Consider the following 12852-nt stretch of genomic DNA (forward strand, 5'->3'; position numbering starts at 1 on the left):
GTGAGCTAGTACAGCGCTCTACACAGCCGCCGATCAGGGACAGGAGCACAACGTGCAGCAGGATGGCCATTTCCCTCGCCTCCTGCTGCACATTTTCATTTCCAGGTCAGTGGAAGAAGTGACGGTATACCATACCGCTGTATACCGCCCCACTTCGACCACTGTGTGTATGTATATATATATATATATATATATATACATACACACAGTATATATATATATATATATATATATATATATATATAAATTTAATATATAGTTGCATTTTGTGAACACCCTTACAGATTTTCTGTCAATCATCCCCACCCCTTATATATGTTGTGCCTACCACCCTGCCCCCCCCCCCCTCCTCCTTTATATAAATTATACCCATTAACCCTTATGTAGTTTAAGATCAAGATGCCATACACAATTTTTACATACTTCTTTTGCTGACAGTGGCTGGGACTGTCTTTGCTGTGCGGTTCCACGGCAGCACTGCGTCGCTCCTCTCTATACAATGAACAATCAGGGGCAGGAGGTGAAGCGTGCCCGGGACAGGCAACACACAAGGGAAGGAGCCAGGAGCAGGTGGGCGGCCAGCTGCTGGTGGTAAACGGTGTCCGCTGAGGGAGCATGGAAGGCTGGGGGCAGCGATCAGACCTCCCCGCCTATGGCTGCAGGGGGAGGAGGGAGAGGACGATGCTGCTGCCTGCCCAGACTTTAGGACACAGAAGCATCACGCAGCTTTTCCTGCTTGTTGCCTGGACCGCCAGCAGAGGGGGCGCGGCAGACGTCAGTGGCCGGGCCGGGGTTGAGGGTGACTGATTGTGGTGGCTGCGGCCGCCTAGACCCGCACTGCAGCCGCCGCTAGCCAGCCCAGCACAATGATTTTTAAATAAAACTAATTCCGGAGGAGCGTGCCGCCCTCCAATGGCTGGCGCCCATAGGCAGCTGCCTAAAGCTGCCTAATGGTAGCGCCGGCCCTGGGTAAGGGCTCTTATGAGACAAGGCCCCCAATTCAGACACCCGCCTTGCGGATGCCAATGCCAAAAGCATCACCACTTTCCAAATGAGAACCTTCAACTTTATCTCTTGTAGAGGCTCAAACCAATCTGATTGAAGTAATTGCAACACCACGTTAAGGTCCCATGGTGCCACTGGAGGCACAAATGGAGGCTGGATGTGCAGAACCCCTTTCACTAAGGTTTGAACCTCTGGAAGAGAGGTCAATTGTTTTTTGAAGAACACTGACAAGGCCGAAATCTGGACCTTGATTGAACCCAATTGGAGGCCCACCTCCACACCAGCCTGCAGAAAATGGAGAAAACGTCCCAACTCAAACTCTTCTGTAGGAGCCTTCTTGGATTCACACCAAGACACATATTTTCTCCAAATACGGTGGTAATGTTTCAACATTACTTCTTTCCTGGCCTGAATAAGGGTGGGGATGACTTCCTTGGGAATACCCTTTCGGGCTAGGATCCGGCGCTCAACAGCCATGCCATCAAACGTAGCCGTGGTAAGTCTTGATACACGCACGGCCCCTGCTGCAGCAGGTCCTCGTGAAGATGAAGAGGCCGAGGATCTTCTATGAGCAACTCCTGAAGATCTGGGTACCAATCCCTCCGCGGCCAGTCTGGGACAATGAAGATTGCTTGAACTCTTGTTCTTCTTATGATCCTGAGCACTTTTGGGATCAACGGAAGGGGAGGGAAGACATACACCGACCGGAAACACCCACTGGGCCACCAGCGCATCCACTGCTATTGCTTGAGGGTCTCTCGACCTGCAACAATATTTCTGAAGCTTCTTGTTGAGACGAGATGCCATCATGTCTACTTGAGGAACTCCCCAAAGACTTGTCACCTCTGTGAAGACTTCTTGGTGTAGGCCCCACTCTCCTGGATGAAGATCGTGTCTGCTGAGGAAGTCTGCTTCCCAGTTGTCTACTCCCGGAATGAAAATTGCCGACAGAGCCGTTACATGTCTTTCTGCCCAGAGAAAGATCTTCGTCACCTCTGCCATTGCCGCTCTGCTTTTCGTTCCTCCCTGACGGTTTATGTACGCAACTGCTGTTACATTGGTGGTCATTCCAAGTTGATCGCAGCAGGAAATTTTTTAGCAGTTGGGCAAAACCATGTGCACTGCAGGGGGGGCAGTTATAACATTTGCAGAGAGAGTTAGATTTGGGTGGGTTATTTTGTTTCTGTGCAGGGTAAATACTGGCTGCTTTATTTTTACACTGCAAATTAGATTGCAGATTGAACACACCACACCCAAATCTAACTCTCTCTGCAAATGTTAAATCTGCCTCCCTGTAGTACACATGGTTTTGCCCAAATGCTAACAGAAGTCCTGCTGCGATCAACTTGGAATTACCCCCATTGTCCGACTGGATCTGCACGGGATGATCTTGAAGATGTACCGCTTGTTGAAGGCCGTTGTAAATGGCTCTCAATTCCAGCACGTTTATGTGAAGGCAGGCTTCCTGACTTGATCATTTTCCCTGGAAGCTTTCTCCCTGAGTGACAGCTCCCCAGCCTCAGAGACTTGCATCCGTGGTTACCAGGAGCCAATCCTGAATCCCGAACCTGCGTCCCTCTAGTAGGTGAGAACTGTGTAGCCACCACAGGAGCGAAATCCTGGCATTTGCCGACAGGATTATATTCCGGTGCATGTGAAGGTGGGTTCCAGGCCACTTGTCCAACAGGTCCCACTGGAATACTCTGGCATGGAAACTGCCAAACTGTATGGCCTCGTAGGACGCCACCATCTTCCTCAACAACCGAATGCACTGATGGATCGACACACTTGATGGTTTTAATATTTGTTTTACCATTTTCTGGATTTGAAAACTCTGAACTTCTGTGTCCAGAATCATCTCGAGAAAATACAATCTTGTTGTCGGTTCCAACTGTGACTTTGGATAATTTATGATCCAACCGTGTTGTTGGGTATCGACAGGGAGAGTGTAATGTTTTCTAACAACTGCTCCCTGGATCTCGCCTTTATCAGGAGATCGTCTAGATAAGGAATTATATTGACTCCTTTTTGACGCAGGAGAACCATCATCTCCGCCATCACCTTGGTGAATACCCTCGGTGCCATGGAGAGATCGAAAGGTAAACGTTTGGAATAGGTAATGGCAATCCTGAACTGCGAATCTCAGATAAGCCTGGTGGAGGATAAATGGGAACATGCAGGTAAGCATCCTTTATGTGTACAGACACCATGTAGTCCCCCTCCTCCAGAATGGAAATCACTGCCCTCAGTGATTCCATTTTGAACTTGAATCGTTTCAAGTAGAGATTCAGATTTTTTAGGTTTAGGATCGGTCTGACCGAGCCGTCCGACTTCGGAACTACAAAAAGGCTTGAATAAAACCCTTCTCCTTGTTGTGACAAAGGTACCAGGACTATGACCTGATCCTGACATAATTTTTGGATTGCCGCTGTTACTGCTTCCCTTTCCGGAAGAGAAGCTGGCAAGGTCGATTTGAAAAATCGGCATGGGGGAACATCTTAAAACTCCAGCCAGCATCCCTGGGACACTATTTGCAACACCCAGGGATCCAGGCCAGACAGAATCCAACCTTGGCTGAACAGTTTGAGACGTGCCCCCACCCGAGCGGCCTCCCGCAAAGGAGCCCCAGCATCATGCTGATGATTTGGCAGAAGTAGGGGTAGACTTCTGCTCCTGGGAACCTAAAGTCGCTGTGGACTTCTTTCCCTTTCCCCTTCCTGCAAAGAAGGGGGAACCTCTTGCCTTTTTGTATTTATTGGGCCGAAAGGACTGCATGTGTGGGTGATATGTCTCTTTTGCTGGTGCAGGTGCAGAGGGCAAAAATGTCGACTTACCTGCGGTAGCCGCCGAGACTAACGCATCCAGTCCATCGCCAAATAAGGACTCACCTTTATATGGGAGAGCCTCCATATTTCTTTTGGAATCTGCATCCACGTTCCATTGACGAATCCACAACGCCCGCCGAGTCGATACTGCCATGGTAGCGGCTTGTGAACTCAAGAGTCCAATATATTTAATCGCTTCTAGCATGTATGCGGCAGCGTCTTTGATATTCCCTAACTTAAGGAGTATCTCATCTTTATCAATCGTGTCAATTTCTGATGACACGCTTTCTGACCATTTTTCAATAGCGCGACTCACCCACGGGCAAGCAATTGTGGGCCTGAGCAGCGTACCATTGGTAACATAAATGGATTTCAATGTAGTTTCCATCTTTCGGTCTGCCGGCTCTTTTAGTGAAGCCTCTCAAGGTGTAGGGAGAATTACCTTCTTTGTCAACCTGGACAGTGCACTGTCTAACACAGGGGGTGTCTCCCATTTTTTTCTGTCCTCCACCGGGAAAGGATAAGCTATCTGAATTCTCTTGGGAATACGAAATTTATTTTCAGGATTCATCCACATCCCTTCAAAGAGAGTATTAAGCTCGTGGGAAAGAGGGAAAGTGACCTTGGATTTCTTTTCTTTATAGAAATAATAGAAATAAGCCTTCTCTTGAGGTACAGTAGTGGCTTCCGTGACTTCCAGAACTTCCCTTACAGCTACAATCATATATTGTATATTTTTTGCCAATTTATGATCTATTTCTCTGGAGTCACTATTGTCGACACACGAATCAGTATCTGTGTCGGTATCAGTATTCACAATATTAGCAAATGGTCTCTTATATGACACAGAGGGGTCGCCTGCGGATGGAAGAACAGAGCCCTGAAAAATCACATCTTCCACAGATTTTCTCCAGCACTCAGCATGAGATTCAGACTTATCTAATCTCCTATTGATATGATGCATACTATCACGTATTTCTTTCACCCATGCAGGCTCTTGGTGTGCCGGCAGCGTCACCACATTACATTTCTGTGTCCCTAAAATGCCGTCCTCCGGGGAGGAACTCCCTGCCTCAGACATGTCACACACGTGTACAACACACTCTCACAGACACACTGGGACTTATAGGGGACAGACCCACAGTAAAATCTGTCAGAGGGACACAGTTTAGGAGCAGCCAGTTCACAACCCAGCGCCAAAGAAAAAATCCCCGTGCCGTGTACTTTGTACACAGAAACCTTTAAGCGCTATTATATTATGAACAATATGATTTAGCACCCAGGCCCCCCCTTTTTTCACCCCGATACTTGTTCAGAAGTGGAGGAGGACCAGCGTCTTCTCTGCAGTCTGTGAATGAGAGAAATTGGCGCTAAACAGTGTGCTGGCTGCCTGATGAGCAAGCTCCGCCCCCGCAATGGTGCGTTCTCCTCAGATTTTTCACATAATATTTATACTGGCGGGGGTAAGGCTGTGCCTTGGCATCTTATGCCCCCTTTTATCCAGTTTATGAGGTTATTTGCTGCCCAGGGTGCCCCCCCAGCGCCCTGCAGTGCCTGTGTATGTGTGGACAGCAATGGCGCGCTGCGCTACTGCCAGCCGCGCAGTACCTCAGCCGTCACTGTACTTGATTGAAGATCTGTCTTCTTACACTCATCTGACTTCTGGCTCTGTGAGGGGGGCTGACGGTGTGCTGTGGGAGTGAGCATCTAGACACGGCTAGCGTTCAGTTCCCTTCAGAAGCTAATGGTGTCCTGTCAGCCAGAAGCAGAGCCATGAAACTCTTCAGGAAGTTGGTTCCTACTTCTGCCCCCTCAGTCCCACAAAGCAGGGAGACTGTTGCCAGCAGTTCTCCCTGAAAATAAAAAACCTAACATAAGTATTTTCAGAGAAACTCAGTAGAGCTCCTCAGAGTGCATCCAGTCTGCCTGGGCACATTTCTAAAACTGAGGTCTGGAGGAGGGGCATAGAAGGAAGAGCCAGTTCACACCCATTGAAAAGTATTAAGAGTGCCCATGGCTCCTGCGGAACTGTCTATACCCCATGGTCATGAAGTGGACCCCAGCATCCTCTAGGACGTATGAGAAATATTTGTAATCACTTTGTGTATTAAACAAAGTTTGTGTACATTGAGCCATCAGAAAACAAAAGGTTTCACTATCTCAGTCTCACTCAAAAAATTCCGTATTTCGGAATATTCCATATTACGGAATATTTGGATATAGGATACATAACCTGTACCAGGTGCTGTAGGTAGTAGATGGGGCTGCCAATCAATGTGCTGAAACGAAGGTTCAGGCAATGCTACGACAAGTTGCATGCATATGGATCGTCATTCCGAGTTGTTCGCTCGCTAGCAGTTTTTAGCAGCCGTGCAAACGCTATGCCGCCTCCCACTGGGAGTGTATTTTAGCTTAGCAGAAGTGCAAACGAAAGGATTGCAGAGCAGCTACAAAATAATTTTGTGCATTTTCAGAGTAGCTTCAGACCTACACAGCTTTTGCGATCACTTCAGACTGTTCAGTTCCTGTTTTGACATCACGAACACGCCCTGCGGTCGCCCAGCCACGCCTGCGTTTTTCCTGGCACGCCTGCGTTTTTCCGATCACTCGGTCAGTTGACACCAAGAAATGCCCTCTTCCTGTCAATCACTCTGCGGTCAGCAGTGCGACTGAAAAGCTTCGCTATAGCTTGTGTGAAACTACATTGTTCATTGAAATAGTACGACGCGCGTGCGCATTGCGCCTCATACACATGCACAGAAGTGCTTTTTTTGCCGGATCACTACGCAGCGAACGTAAGCATGTAGCGAACAACTCGGAATGACCCCCATAGGGCATAATTCAGAGTTGATTGCAGCAGCAAATTTGTTAGTAGTTGTGCAAAACCACGTGCACTGCAGGGGGAGCAGGTATAACATGTGCAGAGAGAGTTAGGTTTGGGTGGGGTGTGTTCAAACTGAAATCTAAATTGCAGTGTAAAAATAAAGCAGCCAGTATTTACCCTGCACAGAAACACTATAACCCACCCAAATCTAACACTCTCTGCACATGTTACATCTGCCTCCCCCCTGCAGTGCACATGGTTTTGCCCAACTGCTAAAAAATTTGCTGCTGCGATCAACTCTGAATAACCCCCATAATTCATCAGGGAAAGACATGGGGGGTAATTAAGATCTGATAGCTGGTCTGATAATTTTGCTGTCCTGCGATCAGATAGCCGCCTCCTAAAGGGGGAGTGTAAATTCGCCGTACAAGTGTGCGTTCTCATGTGTACACTGAGCTGTGAAAATCCACTGTGTGCAGTGTGTGTGTGTAGCCCAGGACTTACTCCTCCAGTGCGATGAGAACGGGCTGATAGGGGGCCGGAGTTGACGTCAGGCACCCTCCCTGAAAAAACTTGGGCACGCCTGCGGTTTCCCTGACACTCCCTGTAAACGCTCAGTTACCACCCACAAACAGCTTCAATCCCCTTACGAACGCCCATGCGATCTGATTTTTCGCACCATCCCGTCGCTGAAAGGCGATGCCCGTTGTTGTTGTCCGACGCGTGTGCGCATTGCAGTGCATGCGTAGTTAGGACCTGATCGCACAGCAGTGATCGGATATGAATTACCCCCATGGTCCCCGGGGATGAAGTGATTCTGTGCTGGTAATTTCCTGAAGCAGAGGTTTATGGTCCAACGTGAATTTATAGCCTTTATTCTAGGAATAGAGCAGGGTTGTGGAACCTTTGTTACTCCAGCTGTTGTTGAACTACACATCCCAGCATGCAGTGCTACAGTTTTGCTATTTGGCTATGCTAAAACTATTGCAAGGCATGCTGGGATGTGTAGTTCAACAATAGCTGGAGGGCTTAAGGTCCCCCATCCCTGGAATAGAGTCACCAGTCCATTCTTTCCGATAAAAGGTCTCTGTATCCAGAAGCTTCAGCCTAGATAAAAATAAGATATTCTTTATTGTCATTGTAAAAGAACAACGAAATTACAATCCAGGTCACACAAATAGTTGCAATTCACCGTTTTTGGTTAAAATCAACAATTACAGATGGAAAAAAGCTATTCTTTAGTCGAGATGTCCTGGCTTTGATGCACCTAAACCGTCTTTTTGACGGAAGGAAGGAAAAAATATGGTGGTCAGGAACAATTACATGTCGATCAATGCTTTGTCGATCTTGTGTATGTTGATGTATTTGTTTGTCGAACAATTACATGTCGATGATTTGTTTGTCGACCTTACGTTGTCTCGCTGTTGTGCGTGATCGATCATCTGTTGTGTCAATATACTGTTTGCCGAATATACGTATTGTCGATGTTCGGGCTTTGTCGATGTAGTGTGTGTCGATGTTGATGAGATGTCGATCTTGTGTTTGTCGATGTTCGATCACTGTCGATGTAGGTGTTGTCTATGTTGCGTGGTCGATGTTAGCGTTGTCGAACAAGCGGGTGCCGATCCATCGACCGGATACCATGGGAATAGCACAAAGGGAGATCATAAGCTTTTGGAGCGCGTGGTACGTACCGCTGTGGGTGTTATAGGCAGTGAATTACCATCAATTGATGATCTATATATTAAAAACTACCGTCACACGGGGAACAGCATTGTTCAGGATTACCATACTGTAATGCAATACCTCAAAATGCTTTCTATAACACATTTATAAAACTTAATAGAATTTGCCATATACCCCTTTTCCCCTAGCTTTTAAAACACTGGTAAAGGCGTGGGGGCGCGCATTTACCCGTGTTTTTTCCTAGTGGAAAAGGGTCCCCCTGCAAATTCCCGGATCAAGTGATCCGGGAATCCTACCTAGCTTGCCGGGTTGAACACGTGGGGTGGTCTTCAGTTTGCTGGCTGTCGGGATCCCGGCGCACAGTATACCGGCGCCGGTATACCGACACTTTTTCTCCGTCTTGGGGGTCCACGACCCCCATGGAGGGAGGCCACCATGCCTGCAGGGTGGTGAGCGCAGCGAGCCCGCAAGGGGCTCATATGCGCTCGCTACGCTGTCTGTATTCTTGCGGTCGGGATTCCGACGCCGGTATGCTGGTTGCCGGGAGCCCGGCCGCCGGCATACCATACTACACCCGAACACGTGTTCAACCCGGTAAGCTGTGTAGTGTGAACAGTGTATGGGAGGGCGGCGCTGGGAGATCATGTGATCTCCCAGTGCCGCCCCTGCCGCAATATGCCGGGTTGGTGAGCGCTGTGGGAAAGGGGGCTGTAGAACGGGTCGCAGCCCGTGCTACAGATGGAAAAGGGGTATTAGTTATATTAGCAGCTCAGAGTTTCCTAAGAAAAAATAACCGCTGTTGAGCCTTCCTCGTCATACATGGGGGTAATTCAAATCTGATCACTGCTGTGCGTTTTTGCACAGCGGGCGATCAGATCCTAACTGCGCATGCACCGCAATACGTACATGCGTCGGACAGCAACAACGGGCATCGCCGGTCAGCGATGGGATGGTGCGAAAAATCCGATCGCACGAGCGTTCACAAGGTGATTGACAGGAAGAGGCTGTTTGTGGGTGGTAACTGAGCATCTACTAGGAGTGTTCGGGAAAACGCAGGCGTTCCCAAGCGTTTTCAGGGAGCGTGTCTGACGTCACCTCCGGTCACGATCAGCCTGTTCTCACCGAGCTGGAGGAGTAAGTCCTGGGTTGCGCACAGACTGCACAAAGTGGATTTTTGCTGCTCAGCTACACATGCGATCGCACACTTGCGCAGCGAATAGAATTTTAATACCTACCGGTAAATCCTTTTCTCTTAGTCCGTAGAGGATGCTGGGGTCACCATAAGAACTATGGGGTATAGACGGGATCCGCAGGAGACATGGGCACTTTAAGACTTTGAAAGGGGTGTGAACTGGCTCCTCCCTCTATGCCCCTCCTCCAGACTCCAGTTATAGGAACTGTGCCCAGGGAGACAAACATTTCGAGGAAAGGATTTATTTTTAAACTATGGTGAGACACATACCAGCTCACACCTCAAGCACGCCGTACAACATGGCATTCAACAGAACTCTAATCAGCATGAACAATGTCAGCAACCGGCTGATTATAAACGAAACACAACCTGTGTATAACCACAACTAATAACTGCAGCTACAGTACGCACTGGGACGGCAGCCCAGCATCCTCTACGGACTAAGAGAAAAGGATTTACCGGTAGGTATTAAAATCCTATTTTCTCATACATCCTAGAGGATGCTGGGGTCACCATAAGAACCATGGGGTTATACCAAAGCTTTAGAACGGGCAGGAGAGTGCGGATGACTCTGCAGCACCGATTGACCAAACTTGAGGTCATCATCGGCCAGGGTATCAAACTTGTAAAACTTTGCAAAAGTGTTTGATCCCGACCAAGTAGCTGTTCGGCAAAGTTGTAACGCCGAGACCCCCCCCCCCCTTACCCGGGCAGCCGCCCAGGACGTGCCCACTTTTGTGGTAGAATGGGCCTTCACCGATTTTGGTAACGGCAATCCAGCTGTAGAATGAGCCTGCTGAATCGTAGCACAGATCCAGCGTGTAATAGTCTGCTTGGAAGCAGGAGCCCCAATCTTGTTGGGATCATACAGGACGAATAGATCCTCCGTTTTTCTAACCTGAGCCGTCCTGGCGACATAGATTCTAGAAGCTCTGACCACATCGAGAGACTTCGACTCCACTAAAGCGTCAGTAGCCTCAGGCACCACAATAGGTTGGTTCATGTGGAACGATGAAACCACCTTCGGCAGAAATTGTTGACAAGTTCTCAACTCTGCTCTATCTTCATGGAAGATCAAATAAAGGCTCTTGTGAGACAAAGCCGCTAACTCAGACACCCGCCTTGCAGATGCCAAGGCCAACAGCAGGACCACTTTCCAAGTGACGAATTTCAACTCCACCTTCTGTAAAGGTTCAAACCAATGTGATTGAAGGAACTGCAACACCACGTTAAGATCCCATGGTGCCACTGGGGGCACAAATGGAGGTTGGATGTGCAACACGCCTTTCTCGAAAGTCTGAACTTCTGGAAGGGAGCCCAATTGTTTTTGAAAGAAAACCGATAAGGCTGATATTTGAACTTTAATTGAGCCCAACTTTAATCCCGCATCCACACCTGCCTGTAGGAAATGGAGAAAACGTCCTAACTGAAATTTCTCCGTAGCCTTCTTGGATTCACACCAAGACACATATTTTCTCCAAATACGGTGGTAATGTTTAGACGTTACCCCTTTCCTAGCCTGAATAAGCGTGGGAATAACTTCACTGGGAATACCCTTTCGAGCTAGGATCTGGCGTTCAACCGCCAAGCCGTCAAACGCAGCAGCGGTAAGTCTTGATACACGCACGGCCCCTGCTGTAACAGATCCTCTCGTAGAGAAAGAGGCAGGGATTTCCTATTAGTAATTCCTGAAGATCTGTATACCAAGCCAGTCCGGAACAATGAGGATCGCCTGAACCTTTGTTCTTCTTATGATCTTTAGCACTTTTGGAATGAGAGGAAGTGGAGAGAATACATACACCGACTAAAACACCCACGGTGTCACTAGGGCGTCCAATGCTATCGCTTGAGGGTCCCTCGACCTGGAACAATATCTCTGAAGTTTCTTGTTGAGACGAGACGCCATCATGTCTATTTGAGGAATTCCCCAAAGACCTGTCACTTCTGTGAAGAACCATGGATTAATATTTACTTACATTAAGACGTCTCGAATTTACATCGCTATAGAACCAATTTTTTTTGCGTCATTTATATTTACAACCGTGAAAATCAGAAACTTGTGTGAAGAACGTAGAGAACAGCTAGTATATTAATAAACAGAGCAAAGATAGATTGGCTGCAATTATACTTGGCCACAGGTGATTTAATTAGTACCTCAGTCAATTTGATATAACCATTTGTGCTGAACCATGGATATACTTAAAACCTGGACTGTTGAGGTGCTTTGAGAACCGCGTTTGAGAACCCCTGGCTTAACAGATAAACACCCCTGGTTCCTTACTACCATACTGCCCCTATTGCCACACTGTATAACCCATCATAGACGTTCCAGTCTCTGCAGCGTTGCATCTTTGAATGTTCCGATATTTTAATAAACGACACATGTAATATACTGTACCACTGAATCGTGTGTCTCCAATACCAGCAATGACCTATTCTTGCATTTAAGATCACAGCAGCTCCTAAAACAACTAGAGAGTCAATGATGACTTGTAGTGCACACCTACAGGGCCACCTCAGAAGGGAAGGTCCATCTTACTGCTCTGCTTGACCCAGACTCTGAGCTCCGAGGCTCCAATGTCATGGGTTGATAACATTGGCTGCTCGGGCCTGGGCTTTTTCAGTCCCAGGCTCGGCCTCTTGCCCTTGTTTCGTCGTGCTCGTACCTATCAATCGGCCCAGAGGGATTCTCTCACGAGTCTCACCACAGGTTGTGAAAAGAGCTCCCTCGATTGATTTCAGTCACTCCTCTCCTGAAGCACTTGGCGGGCCACAGCCTCAATGGTCAGACCGCGCTGGTGTTCCGCTAAGGGGAAGATGGCCACTCAGAGACCATGCCCTGAGGCCAGCAGGCAGTGCACACATGAGCGTGTGTGGTGGGAGACAGCAGAGGGTGGGCCCATGGGTTACTCCAGTCTGAGCACTTGACCAAGCGAGTGGAGATGGTGCGGAAAAAAACAAGAAAGAACCAACAGGGATTGGGGGGGTGAGTGTAAACAGGAGAGGAAAAATTAGAAGACATGGGGAGAGGGGAACAGGGGCCACGGGTGAGAATGAGAACAGAGAGAGGAACAGGGGTGGGAGGGGAACAGATGCCACAGGGGTCGTCGGAGAGAAAGGAACAGATGTGGAAGGGGACACAGGGGTGGGAGGAGAGAGGGGAACAGGGGCCACAAGGGTAGGAGGGCAGAGTACACAGGAGAGCAGAAGGGATACACAGAACATGAGAGGCTGCTACACCTGTATTATAAGTAATAGACAACCGCATCCGCACCAATATTATATTGACAGCACATCAGTCTACTCTACCTGTAATTTAA

At 48.3% G+C, this 12852-nt stretch overlaps 1 protein-coding gene across 6 annotated transcripts in view; it reads left to right on the forward strand.

Annotated features, from left to right (window-relative positions):
* LOC134983108 (oocyte zinc finger protein XlCOF6-like) overlaps window positions 1-12852 on the forward strand; it is a 426740-nt gene that overhangs the window by 104442 nt on the left and 309446 nt on the right. The window lies entirely within an intron of this gene.

This window comes from Pseudophryne corroboree (genome assembly GCF_028390025.1).
Source record: "Pseudophryne corroboree isolate aPseCor3 chromosome 3 unlocalized genomic scaffold, aPseCor3.hap2 SUPER_3_unloc_1, whole genome shotgun sequence".
In the NCBI taxonomy this organism is placed as follows: Eukaryota; Metazoa; Chordata; class Amphibia; order Anura; family Myobatrachidae; genus Pseudophryne; species Pseudophryne corroboree.